The sequence below is a fragment of the Oratosquilla oratoria genome, chromosome 8 (assembly GCF_046742065.1).
Source record: "Oratosquilla oratoria isolate Oo_2021 chromosome 8, ASM4674206v1, whole genome shotgun sequence".
Lineage (NCBI taxonomy): Eukaryota > Metazoa > Arthropoda > Malacostraca > Stomatopoda > Squillidae > Oratosquilla > Oratosquilla oratoria.
Window position 1 is genome coordinate 17906726 of NC_134784.1, and position 12893 is coordinate 17919618.

The 12893-nt window shown below is 34.8% G+C and overlaps 2 protein-coding genes across 9 annotated transcripts in view; one reads left to right on the top strand and one right to left on the bottom strand.

Annotated features, from left to right (window-relative positions):
- The window catches only part of LOC143027610 (uncharacterized), a 327317-nt gene that overhangs the window by 176053 nt on the left and 138371 nt on the right, over nucleotides 1–12893 (top strand). The window lies entirely within an intron of this gene.
- Nucleotides 1–12893, bottom strand: part of LOC143027614 (uncharacterized) — a 146371-nt gene that overhangs the window by 124969 nt on the left and 8509 nt on the right. The gene's annotated exons all lie outside the window — the stretch shown is intronic.

A 12893-nucleotide genomic window follows, 5' to 3' on the forward strand; every position in this document is an offset into this window, starting at 1 on the left:
AGATTCTCTCTATCAGTAATTTCTATGCCTTTCATGATTCTGTAAATAGCTATCAAATCTCCTCTCTCTCTTGTTTTCTCTTGTGTGTGTAGTTCAAGTTTTTGTAGTCTCTCTTCATATGATAGTTTTGAGAGTGTTGGTGCCAGTTTTGTAATTGCTCTTTGTATTCTTTCAAGTTTTTTTATACATTTTTTTGTACTTGGTGACCATATCGTTGCTGCATATTCCAATCTTGGTCTTATCAGGGTGATTAGGATTTTCTTCACCATTTCTTCATCCAGGTATGTAAATGCAACTTTGATCGTTCTTATTAGATTATAAGTCTCTCCGAAAATCTTATTTATATGTTTCTCAGGTGACATATTATTCACAACAATGACTCCCAGGTCCTTCTCATTTTCTACTTTTTTTATTCCTTCTTCTCCCAATTTATATGCTCCTGTTATTCTGTTTTTGCTTTTTCCAAATTCCATTATACTACACTTTTTTGTATTGAACTCCATCTCCCATTTCCTCCTCCATTCTTGTACTTTATTTAGAACTCTCTGTAGTGATTCACAATCCTCTTCAGTTTTCACTCTTTTCAGTAGTTTTGCATCATCTGCAAAGAAGCTCATATAGCTTTCTATTCCTTCATCCATATCATTAATATATATAGCAAACATTATTGGGGCCAGAACTGTTCCCTGCGGAACACCGCTTATTACTTCATCCCATTTTGAGTGCTGGTTTCTTATCACTACTCTCATTTTTCTTTCTTGCAAAAAGTCCTCCATCCAATTTAGTAGCTTGCCCTGTATTCCTCCTTCATATTCTAATTTCTTAAGCAACTTCTTATGTGGTACTTTGTCAAAAGCTTTCTTTAGATCTAAAAATGCACAGTCTGCCCATCCATCTCTTTCCTGTATTATATCTATTAGTCTTGAATAGAAACATATTAAATTGGTGACGCATGATCGTCCTTGTCTGAATCCAAATTGCCTTGGATTTAACACTTTGTTTTTTTCTAAATATTTTACCCATCTACTTTTGATAATTCTTTCACAAAGTTTTGCTATTGTACTTGTTAGAGAGACTGGTCTATAGTTGGTAGGTTCTTCTTTATTTCCTCCTTTGTATATAGGTACTATGTTTGCTTTTTTCCAATCTTCTGGAACTTTTCCTTCTTTCAAGGAACTATTTAGTATGCTATGTATTTTGTCTGCCAGTTCATTCCTGCATTCTTTTAGTATCCAGTTTGCTATTTCATCTGGTCCATGCGATTTTCTGACATCAAGATTACTCAAGTGTGTTAATATTTCATTCTTTGTTACTTCTATTTCTTCCATAGGGGGGACTTTCTCTTTCCATTCGTTCTCTTCAGGTTGTATGTTCTCCCTTGTAAACACTGATTTAAAATGTTTGTTCATAATTTCCGCCATTTCCATTTCCTCAGTGTATTCAACTCCCTCCTGTCTTAATTTCTCCAAGTCTTGTTTGTTTTTCAGTTTATTGTTTACAAATCTGTAGAATAGTTTTGGTTGATCTTTACACTTTTCTATGATACCTTTTTCATATTTTCTCTTTTCTTCTCTGCACATTTGTACATATTCATTTCTATAGCAGGTATATATTTTCCATTTTTCAGGTCTTCTGTCTTTTTTCCATCTGGTCCAGGCTTTGTCTCTATTGTCTTTTAACTCCCTACAGCTTTTGTTGTACCAGCATTTTACATATTCTTTTTCTTGTTTTTGTCTTGGGACATACTTTTCCACTCCTTTTTTGTAAATTTTTGTCAAAATATTCCATTTCTCTTCTACTGTTGTTTCTTCTTTGTATATTTCTTCCCAGTTTTCCTTTTGAAAGAATTCTCTTATTTTATCAAAGTTTGTTTTTTCATACATCATTCTTCCTTTTCTATATTGTTCATTTCTTTTGATATATTTTTCTTCATTAAGTTCCAGTTCAATCAGTATGTGGTCACTTTTACTTATTGGTGTTTTATATTCAATTTTGTCCACTATTCTAGGTTCGGATGTAATTACTAGGTCTAGTTTCGATGGCTCTTCTTCATTTCTATACCTAGTGTTCTCCTGTATCCATTGTGTCATTGTATGGTCAGTAACCATCTCGAGTAGAGCGTTACCCCATGAGCCGTCTCCACCCTTTACTGTCATTTCTTCCCAGCAGATTTCTTTGCAATTAAAGTCGCCCATCATAACTATTCTTCCTCCCTCTTCCATTATCTTGTTTAATGTTATCTTTGTGTCCTCTAACATACTTTTATGTTCACTCTCTTCCCATGAGGTTGTTTTTGGGGGCACATAATTTATCACAAACTTTCTGTTCTTCTTATCTCTGTCTTCTACTTCCATCATTATCATTTCTACTGTATTCTTTCCATATGTGACACCCTTCACGTTTATATCCTTCTTATTTAGGAACATAACTCCACCCCCTTCCTTTTTCACTCTGTTTCTAATCCAATAATTATATGCATCATGTCCTACACTGTTGGGTGGTAGTGGACCTTTTAATTTTGTTTCTACAATTCCCATTATGTCTGGTTCTTTTTCTTTCAAGTAATCATTCAGTTCATTCAATCCTGTTATTAATCCATCTATATTTGTGTAAGACACTCTTAGTTTTCTGCCACTTCCATTGTGTTCTCTGTTTCCCTTTTGTTTTTCTCTTGTATGTCGACTTTCTTTATTTTCATATTCACTACTCTCCAATAGAATCTCTCTTTTTCTGACTCCGTTCTTATCTCGTTTTTTTCCTTTGCTTCAAGTCTTTTCTGTTTTTCTTCCTCTCTTTCCTCTTTATTCATTTCCCTTTTTATCCATACCTTTTTATATTGTTCACTTGTTGCTAGTTTCCCTGTTTTGGATAAGATATTCTCAGCCGTAGTTTGTGACCTGAATTTAATCTTGATTGGTCTGTTCTTGTCTGTACTATATTTCCCTAGCCTGAATTTCTCTTCGATTTGTTTCATTATTTCTGGTTCATCTTCCTGAACTAATTCTAGTAAATTTCTTACTTTTTCATTTTCCTCTTTGATTCTTGTGGTTCTATCTGGGTTATGTTTCTCTTCCATTCCTAATATAATTATACATTTCTTTTTGTCTGCTAAGTTTCTTACTATATTCTCCTTCTGTCTCATCACTTTGATAACTGAGTTTTCAGTTTGTTCATTCATTTGCTGTCTGATTATGTCAGTGAATGCAACTTTGCTATTTTCATGAATTTTTTTCCAACCCTCCTTGTTCTCCATATTATTCTCCTTTAAGACTTTATTCTCATCTTTTACTTCTTTTAACTGTTGTTTTAATTCTTCAATTTCCTTAGTTAAGTTTTTGTTCGCCCTCTCTAGTTCTTCCAATTTTTCAATTCTTCGTATCATACTGTCAACATTACCGAACCTACGCTCTAAGTCCTCGTTCATCTTATCGACTTTCTCTTCTAGTCTTGTCAGTCGGGGGGGGGGGGGGTTTGTGTCCCCCCCACCCTCTTTAAATCCCTTGAAAATATTCTCATCACTTTCTACTGTATTGCTCCTATCTATACTTCTAATCTTCACATTCCTATTAGACATGTCGTCATCCTCCAGCTCGTCTTGCGGTCGCTTGTCCACCTTTCGGCGGCCCGTTAGGGCCAATTCCTCCACCTCCTCATTACCTTCCATTTCCCCAGCAATCCCTCCCCCTCTCCTCTTTCCTTACTTTCCCACTACCCCACGAGCAATTTCCCCCCACCCTGTAAATACAAAAAGGCACTTCTCTTTGCGTTGGGATCCACAATCTGCACTTTTCTTCAGAACGTTCTTCAAGCCGTCCGTTCGTTGAAAGTGTGTATTTACCTAGTTGTATTTACCTAGTTGTATTTTACGGGAAGGGGAGCTATGCTCGTGGGGTCCCGTCTTCATATCTCATTTTATCTAAACTATTTTTAAATTCATGTATTGTTTTTGCACACACCACTTTCTCATCTAACTTGTTCCAACTGTCTATTACTCTGTGAGGAAAGCTGTTCTTTTTCAAATCTCTTCTATAGCTGTCTTTTTTTATTTTATTTCTGTGTCCTCTAGTATTTCTGTCATCCCATTTTATCAGATTCTCTCTATCAGTAATTTCTATGCCTTTCATGATTCTGTTAATAGCCATCAAATCTCCTCTCTCTCTTCTTTGCTCTAGTGTCTGTAGCTCAAGTTTTTGTAGTCTCTCTTCATATGATAGTTTTGAGAGTGTTGGTGCCAATTTTGTAATTGCTCTTTGTATTCTTTCAAGTTTTGTTATACATTTTTTTTGTACTTGGTGACCATATCGTTGCTGCATATTCCAATCTTGGTCTTATCAGGGTGATTAGGATTTTCTTCACCATTTCTTCATCCAGGTATGTAAATGCCACTTTGATTGTTCTTATTAGATTATAAGTTTCTCCAAAAATCTTATTTATATGTTTCTCAGGTGACATATTATTCATAACAATGACTCCCAGGTCCTTCTCATTTTCTACTTTTTTTATTCCTTCTTCTCCCAATTTATATGCTCCTGTTATTCTGTTTTTGCTTTTTTCCAAATTCCATTATACTACACTTTTTTGTATTGAACTCCATCTCCCACTTCCTACTCCATTCTTGTACTTTATTTAGATCTCTCTGTAGTGATTCACAATCTTCTTCAGTTTTCACTCTTTTCAGTAGTTTTGCATCATCTGCAAAGAAGCTCATATAGCTTTCTATTCCTTCATCCATATCATTAATATATATAGCAAACATTATTGGGGCCAGAACTGTTCCCTGCGGAACACCGCTTATTACTTCATCCCATTTTGAGTGCTGGTTTCTTATCACTACTCTCATTTTTCTTTCTTGCAAAAAGTCCTCCATCCAATTTAGTAGTTTGCCCTGTATTCCTCCTTTCAAAAGCTTTCTTTAGATCTAAAAATGCACAGTCCGCCCATCCATCTCTTTCTTGTATTATATCTATTAGCCTTGAATAGAAACATATTAAATTGGTGACGCATGATCGTCCTTGTCTGAATCCAAATTGCCTTGGATTTAACACTTTGTTTTTTTCTAAATATTTTACCCATCTACTTTTGATCATTCTTTCACAAATTTTTGCTATTGTACTTGTTAGAGAGACTGGTCTATAGTTGGTAGGTTCTTCTTTATTTCCTCCTTTATATATAGGTACTATATTTGCTTTTTTCCAATCTTCTGGAACTTTTCCTTCTTTCAAGGAACTATTTAGTATGCTATGTATTTTGTCTGCCAGTTCATTCCTGCATTCTTTCAGTATCCAGTTTGCTATTTCATCTGGTCCATGCGATTTTCTGACATCAAGATTACTCAAGTGTATTAATATTTCATTCTTTGTTACTTCTATTTCTTCCATAGGGGGGACTTTCTCTTTCCATTCGATCTCTTCAGGTTGTATGTTCTCCCTTGTAAACACTGATTTAAAATGTTTGTTCATAATTTCCGCCATTTCCATTTCCTCAGTGTATTCAACTCCCTCCTGTCTTAATTTCTCCAAGTCTTGTTTGTTTTTCAGTTTATTGTTTACAAATCTGTAGAATAGTTTTGGTTGATCTTTACACTTTTCTATGATATCTTTTTCATATTTTCTCTTTTCCTCTCTGCACATTTGTATATATTCATTTCTATAACAGGTATATATTTTCCATTTTTCAGGTCTTCTGTCTTTTTTCCATCTGGTCCAGGCTTTGTCTCTTTTGTCTTTTAACTCCCTACAGCTTTTGTTGTACCAGCATTTTATATATTCTTTTTCTTGTTTTTGTCTTGGGACATACTTTTCCACTCCTTTTTTGTAAATTTTTGTCAAAATATTCCATTTCTCTTCTACTGTTGTTTCTTCTTTGTATATTTCTTCCCAGTTTTCCTTTTGAAAGAATTCTCTTATTTTATCAAAGTTTGTTTTTTCATACATCATTCTTCCTTTTCTGTATTGTTCATTTCTTTTCATATATTTTTCTTCATTAAGTTCCAGTTCAATCAATATGTGGTCACTTACTTATTGGTGTTTTATATTCAATTTTGTCCACTATTCTAGGTTCGGATGTAATTATTAGGTCTAGTCTCGATGGCTCTTCATTTCTATACCTAGTGTTCTCCTGTATCCATTGTGTCATTGTATGGTCAGTAACCATCTCAAGTAGAGCGTTTCCCCATGAGCCATCTCCACCCTTTACTGTCATTTCTTCCCAGCAGATTTCTTTGCAATTAAAGTCGCCCATCATAACTATTTTTCCTCCCTCTTCCATTATCTTGTTTAATGTTATCTTTGTGTCCTCTAACATACTTTTATGTTCACTCTCTTCCCATGAGGCTGTTTTTGGAGGCACATAATTTATCACAAACTTTCTGTTCTTCTTATCTCTGTCTTCTACTTCCATCATTATCATCTCTACTGTATTCTTTCCATATGTGACACCCTTCACGTTTATATCCTGCTTAGTCAGGAACATAACTCCACCCCCTTCCTTTTTCACTCTGTTTCTAATCCAACAATTATATGCATCATGTCCTACACTGTTGGGTGATAGTGGACCTTTTAATTTTGTTTCTACATTTCCCATTATGTCTGGTTCTTTTTCTTTCAAACAATCATTCAGCTCATTCAATCCTGTTATTAATCCATCTATATTTGTGTAAGACACTCTTAGTTTTCTGCCACTTCCATTGTGTTCTCTGTTTCCCTTTTGTTTTTCTCTTGTATGTCGACTTTCTTTAGTTTCATATTCACTACTCTCCAATAGAATCTCTCTTTTTCTGACTCCGTTCTTATCTCGTTTTTTTCCTTTGCTTCAAGTCTTTTCTGTTTTTCTTCCTCTCTTTCCTCTTTATTCATTTCCCTTTTTATCCATACCTTTTTATATTGTTCACTTGTTGCTAGTTTCCCTGTTTTGGATAAGATATTCTCAGCCGTAGTTTGTGACCTGAATTTAATCTTGATTGGTCTGTTCTTGTCTGTACTATATTTCCCTAGCCTGAATTTCTCTTCGATTTGTTTCATTATTTCTGGTTCATCTTCCTGAACTAATTCTAGTAAATTTCTTACTTTTTCATTTTCCTCTTTGATTCTTGTGGTTCTATCTGGGTTATGTTTCTCTTCCATTCCTAATATAATTATACATTTCTTTTTGTCTGCTAAATCTCTCACTATATTCTCCTTCTGTCTCATCACTTTAATAACTGAGTTTTCAGTTTGTTCATTCATTTGCTGTCTGATTATGTCAGTGAATGCAACTTTGCTATTTTCTTGAATTTTTTTCCAACCCTCCTTGTTCTCCTTATTATTCTCCTTTAAGACTTTATTCTCATCTTTTACTTCTTTTAACTGTTGTTTTAATTCTTCAATTTCCTTAGTTAAGTTTTTGTTCGCCTTCTCTAGTTCTTCCAATTTTTCAACTCTCCGTATAATTTTGTTAACATCACCGAACCTACGCTCCAAGTCCTCGATCATCTTATCGACCTTCTCTTCTAGTCTTGTCAGTCGGGGGGGGTTTGTGTCCCCCCCCACCCTCTTTAAATCCCTGGAAAATATTCTCATCACTTTCTACTGTATTGCTCTTATCTATGCTTCTAATCTTTACATTTTTATTAGACATTTCATCGTCGCTCAGCTGATCGGGGGGTCTTTTGTTTACCTTTCGCCTGTCTGCCTGGGCCAAGTCTACTCCCTCCTCATTTCCTTCCATTTCCCTCAGTAATCCCTCCCCTTTTCCTCTTTCCCTACTTTCCCACTACTCCACGAGCAATTTCCCCCCCACCCTGTAAAAACACTAGGCACTTCTCTTTGCGTTGGGATCCACAGACTTCAGTTTTCTTCAGAACGTCTTCTAAGCCGTCCATTCGTTGAAGTGTGTGTGTGTATTTACCTAGTTGTATTTTACGGGAAGGGGAGCTATGCTCGTGGGGTCCCGTCTTCATTTCTCATTTTATCTAAACAATTTTTAAATTCATGTATTGTTTTTGCACACACCACTTTCTCATCTAACTTGTTCCAACTGTCTATTACTCTGTGTGGAAAGCTGTTCTTTTTCAAATCTCTTCTATAGCTGTCTTTTTTTATTTTCTTTCCGTGTCCTCTTGTATTTCTGTCATCCCATTTTATCAGATTCTCTCTATCAGTAATTTCTATGCCTTTCATGATTCTGTAAATAGCTATCAAATCTCCTCTCTCTCTTCTTTGCTCTTGTGTCTGTAGTTCAAGTTTTTCTAGTCTCTCTTCATATGATAGTTTTGAGAGTGTTGGTGCCAGTTTTGTAATTGCTCTTTGTATTCTTTCAAGTTTTTTTATACATTTTTTTGTACTTGGTGACCATATTGTTGCTGCATATTCTAATCTTGGTCTTATCAGGGTGATTAGGATTTTCCTCACCATTTCTTCATCCAGGTATGTAAATGCCACTTTGATTGTTCTTATTAAATTATAAGTTTCTCCAAAAATCTTATTTATATGTTTCTCAGGTGACATATTATTCATAACAATGACTCCCAGGTCCTTCTCATTTTCTACTTTTTTTATTCCCTCTTCTCCCAAATTATATGATCCTGTTATTCTGTTTTTGCTTTTTCCAAATTCCATTATACTACACTTTTTTGTATTGAACTCCATCTCCCACTTCGTACTCCATTCCTGTACTTTATTTAGATCTCTCTGTAGTGATTCACAATCTTCTTCAGTTTTCACTCTTTTCAGTAGTTTTACATCGTCTGCAAAGAAGCTCATATAGCTTTCAATTCCTTCATCCATATCATTAATATATATAGCAAACATTATTGGGGCCAGGACTGTTCCCTGCGGGACACCGCTTATTACTTCATTCCATTTTGAGTGCTGGTTTCTTATCACTACTCTCATTTTTCTTTCTTGCAAAAAGTCTTCCATCCAATTTAGTAATTTACCTTGTATTCCTCCTTCAGATTCTAGTTTCTTAAACAACTTCTTATGTGGTACTTTGTCAAAAGCTTTTTTTAGGTCTAGAAATGCACAATCAGCCCATCCATCTCTTTCTTGTATTATATCTATTAGCCTTGAATAGAAACATATTAAATTGGTGACGCATGATCGTCCTTGTCTGAATCCAAATTGCCTTGGATTTAGTACGTTGTTTTTTTCCAAGTATTTTACCCATCTATTTTTGATAATTCTTTCACAAATTTTTGCTATTGTACTTGTTAGAGAGACTGGTCTATAGTTGGTAGGTTCTTCTTTATTTCCTCCTTTATATATAGGTACTATATTTGCTTTTTTCCAATCTTCTGGAACTTTTCCTTCTTTCAAGGAACTGCTTATTATGCTATGTATTTTGTCTGCCAGTTCATTCCTGCATTCTTTCAGAATCCAGTTTGCTATTTCATCTGGTCCATGTGATTTTCTGACATCAAGATTACTCAATTGTATCAATATTTCATTCTTTGATACTTCTATTTTTTCTATAGGGGGGACTTTCTCTTTCCATTCAATCTCTTCAGGTTGTATGTTCTCCCTTGTAAACACTGATTTAAAATGTTTGTTCATAATTTCCGCCATTTCCATTTCCTCAGTGTATTCAACTCCCCCTTGTCTTAATTTCTCCAAGTCCTGTTTGTTTTTCAGTTTATTGTTTACAAATCTGTAGAATAGTTTTGGTTGATCTTTACATTTTCTATGACGTCTTTTTCATATTTTCTCTTTTCCTCTCTGCACGTTTGTACATATTCATTTCTATAACTGGTATACATTTTCCATTTTTCAGGTTTTCTGTCCTTTTTCCATCTGGTCCAGGCTTTGTCTCTTTTGTCTTTTAACTCCCTACAACCCTTGTTGTACCAGCATTTTACATATTCTTTTTCTTGTTTTTGTCTTGGGACATACTTTTCCACTCCTTTTTTGTAAATTTTTGTCAAAATATTCCATTTCTTTTCCACTGATGTTTCTTCTTTGTATATTTCTTCCCAGTTTTCTTGTTGAAAGAATTCTCTTATTTTATCAAAGTTTGTTTTTTCATACATCATTCTTTCTTTTCTATATTGTTCATTTCTTTTGATATATTTTTCTTCATTAAGTTCCAGTTCAATCAATATGTGGTCACTTTTACCTATTGGTGTTTTATATTCAATCTTGTCCACTATTCTAGGTTCAGATGTAATTAATATGTCTAGTCTCGATGGTTCTTCTTCATTTCTATACCTAGTGTTCTCCTGTATCCATTGTGTCATTGTGTGGTCAATAATCATCTCAAGTAGAGCGTTTCCCCATGAGTCATCTCCACCCTTTACTGTCATTTCTTCCCAGCAGATTTCTTTGCAATTAAAGTCGCCCATCATAACTATTCTTCCTCCATCTTCCATTATTTTATTTAATGTTATCTTTGTGTCCTCTAACATACTTTTATGTTCACTCTCCTCCCATGAGGCTGTTTTTGGAGGCACATAATTTATCACAAATTTTCTGCTCTTCTTATCTCGGTCTTCCACTTCTATCATAATCATCTCTACTGTATTCTTTCCATATATGACACCTTTCACGTTTATATCCTTCTTAGTCAGGAACATAACTCCACCCCCTTGTTTTTTCTCTCTGTTTCTAATCCAATAATTGTATGCATCATGTCCTACACTGTTGGGTGGTAGTGGGCCTTTTAATTTTTTTTCTACAATTCCCATTATGTCCGGTTCTTTTTCTTTCAAATAATCATTCAGCTCATTCAATCCTGTTATTAATCCATCTATATTTGTGTAAGACACTCTTAGTTTTCTGCCACTTCCATTGTGTTCTCTGTTTCCCTTATGTTTTTCTTTTGTATGTCGAACTTCCTTAGTTTCATGTTCACTACTCTCCAATAGAATCTCTCTTTCTCTGACTCCGTTCTGTTCTCGTTTTTTGCCTTAGCTTCCAGTCTTTTCTGCTTTTCTTCCTCTCTTTCCTCTTTATTCATTTCTCTTTTTATCCATATCTTTTTGTATTGTTCACTTGTTGCTAGTTTCCCTGTTTTAGATAAGATATTCTCTGCCGTTGTTTGTGACTTGAATTTAATCTTAATTGGTCTGGTCTTGTCTGTGCTATACTTTCCGAGTCTAAATTTCTCTTCGATTTGTTTCATAATTTCTGGTTCATCTTCCTGAACTGATTCTAGTAATTGGCTTACTTTTTCATTTTCCTCTTTGATTCTTGTGGTTCTATCTGTGTTGTGTTTCTCTTCCATTCCTAATATAATTATACATTTCTTCTTGTCTGCTAAATCTCTTACTATATTCTCCTTCTGTCTCATCACTTTAATAACTGAGTCTTCAGTATGTTCTTTCAATTGCTGTTTGACTATGTCAGTGAATGAAACCTTATTTCCTTCTTGGGTTTTCTTCCAATTTTTACTTTCTTTAGCTATCGTTTCTCTGTTTTCTTTACTATTCTTCTTCAATTCCTCATTCTCCACCTTTACATCTCTTAACTGTCTTTTTAGGTCTTCTATTTCATCAGTTAAGTTTTTATTCGCCTTTTCTAGTTCTTCCAATCTTTCAACCCTTTGTAAAATGGTGTTCATATGACCTAACCTACTCTCCAAGTCCTCGATCACCTTATCAACCTTCTTCTCTAGTCTTGTCAGTCGGGGGGGGGGGGGTTGTGTCCCCCCCACTCTCTTTAAATCCCTTGAAAATATTCTCATCACTTTCTACTGTATTGTTCCTATCTATACTTCTAATCTTTACATTCTTATTAGACATTCCGTCGTCCTCCAGCTCGTCTTGCGGTCGTTTGTTTACTTTTCGGCGGTCTATTAGGACCAAGTCCTCTACTTCCTCATTACCTTCCATTTCCCCAGCAATCCCTCCCCTTCTCCTCTTTCCTTACTTTCCCACTACCCCACGAGCAATTTCCCCCCACCCTGTAAATACAAAAAGGCACTTCTCTTTGCGTTGGGATCCACAATCTGCACTTTTCTTCAGAACGTTCTTCAAGCCGTCCGTTCGTTGAAAGTGTGTGTGTGTGTGTGTGTGTGTGTTTGTGTGTGTTTACCTAGTTGTATTTTGCGGGAAGGGGAGCCATGCTCGTAGTGTCCCGTCTTCATATCTCGTTTTATCTAGACTTTTTAAATTTGTGTATTGTTTTTGCACACACCACATTTTCATCTAACTTGTTCCAAAAGTCTATTACACGGTGGGGAAAACTGTTTTTTTTTTTTTTTTCTCAAGTCTCTTCTATAACTGTCTCTTGATTTTCTTTCTGTGTCCTCTTGTATCTGTACTATCCCATTTTATTAGATCATCTCTATCAATAGTTTCTATGCCTTTCATGATTCTATAAATAGTTGTCAAGTCTCCTTTCTTCTTTGATCTAATGTCTGTAGCTCAAGTTTTGCTAGTCTCTCTTAATATGATTCAGTTTAAATTTTTCAACTTAACAGTTTATTCAACAGAATATCACACATTGCATTTTCATTTTGAAGATGTACATATATACATACATTTAAATATTAATTTGTTGAAAAGGAGAGAGCGGAAGCAATAGCTTATAAAATGTTCTCCCCAAATAGTTTATATACAAGCATTAAAGCATTTACAAAAAAAAAAAATCACAGAAAAGGAAATTTAATCACAAAGATATCAATAGCAACAGTAATTGTATCCAGTGGGAGCAGCCAATATTTACAATTTATATAAATATAAGAATCAGATATACGAGTATAAAGACATACATGCATCCACAATTCACACAGATACAAGGTGCAGATATACAATCTGGGCAAGCTACATACGTATAAAGACATGAATTATACACACTGAAAGAAATAATTGTAACACAGAAGAAAATCAACGACCAAATAAAAAATCTTGACGTCAGAAAATCACATGGTCCAGACGGAATTGCAAATTGGATACTGAAAGAATGCATGGATGAATTAAC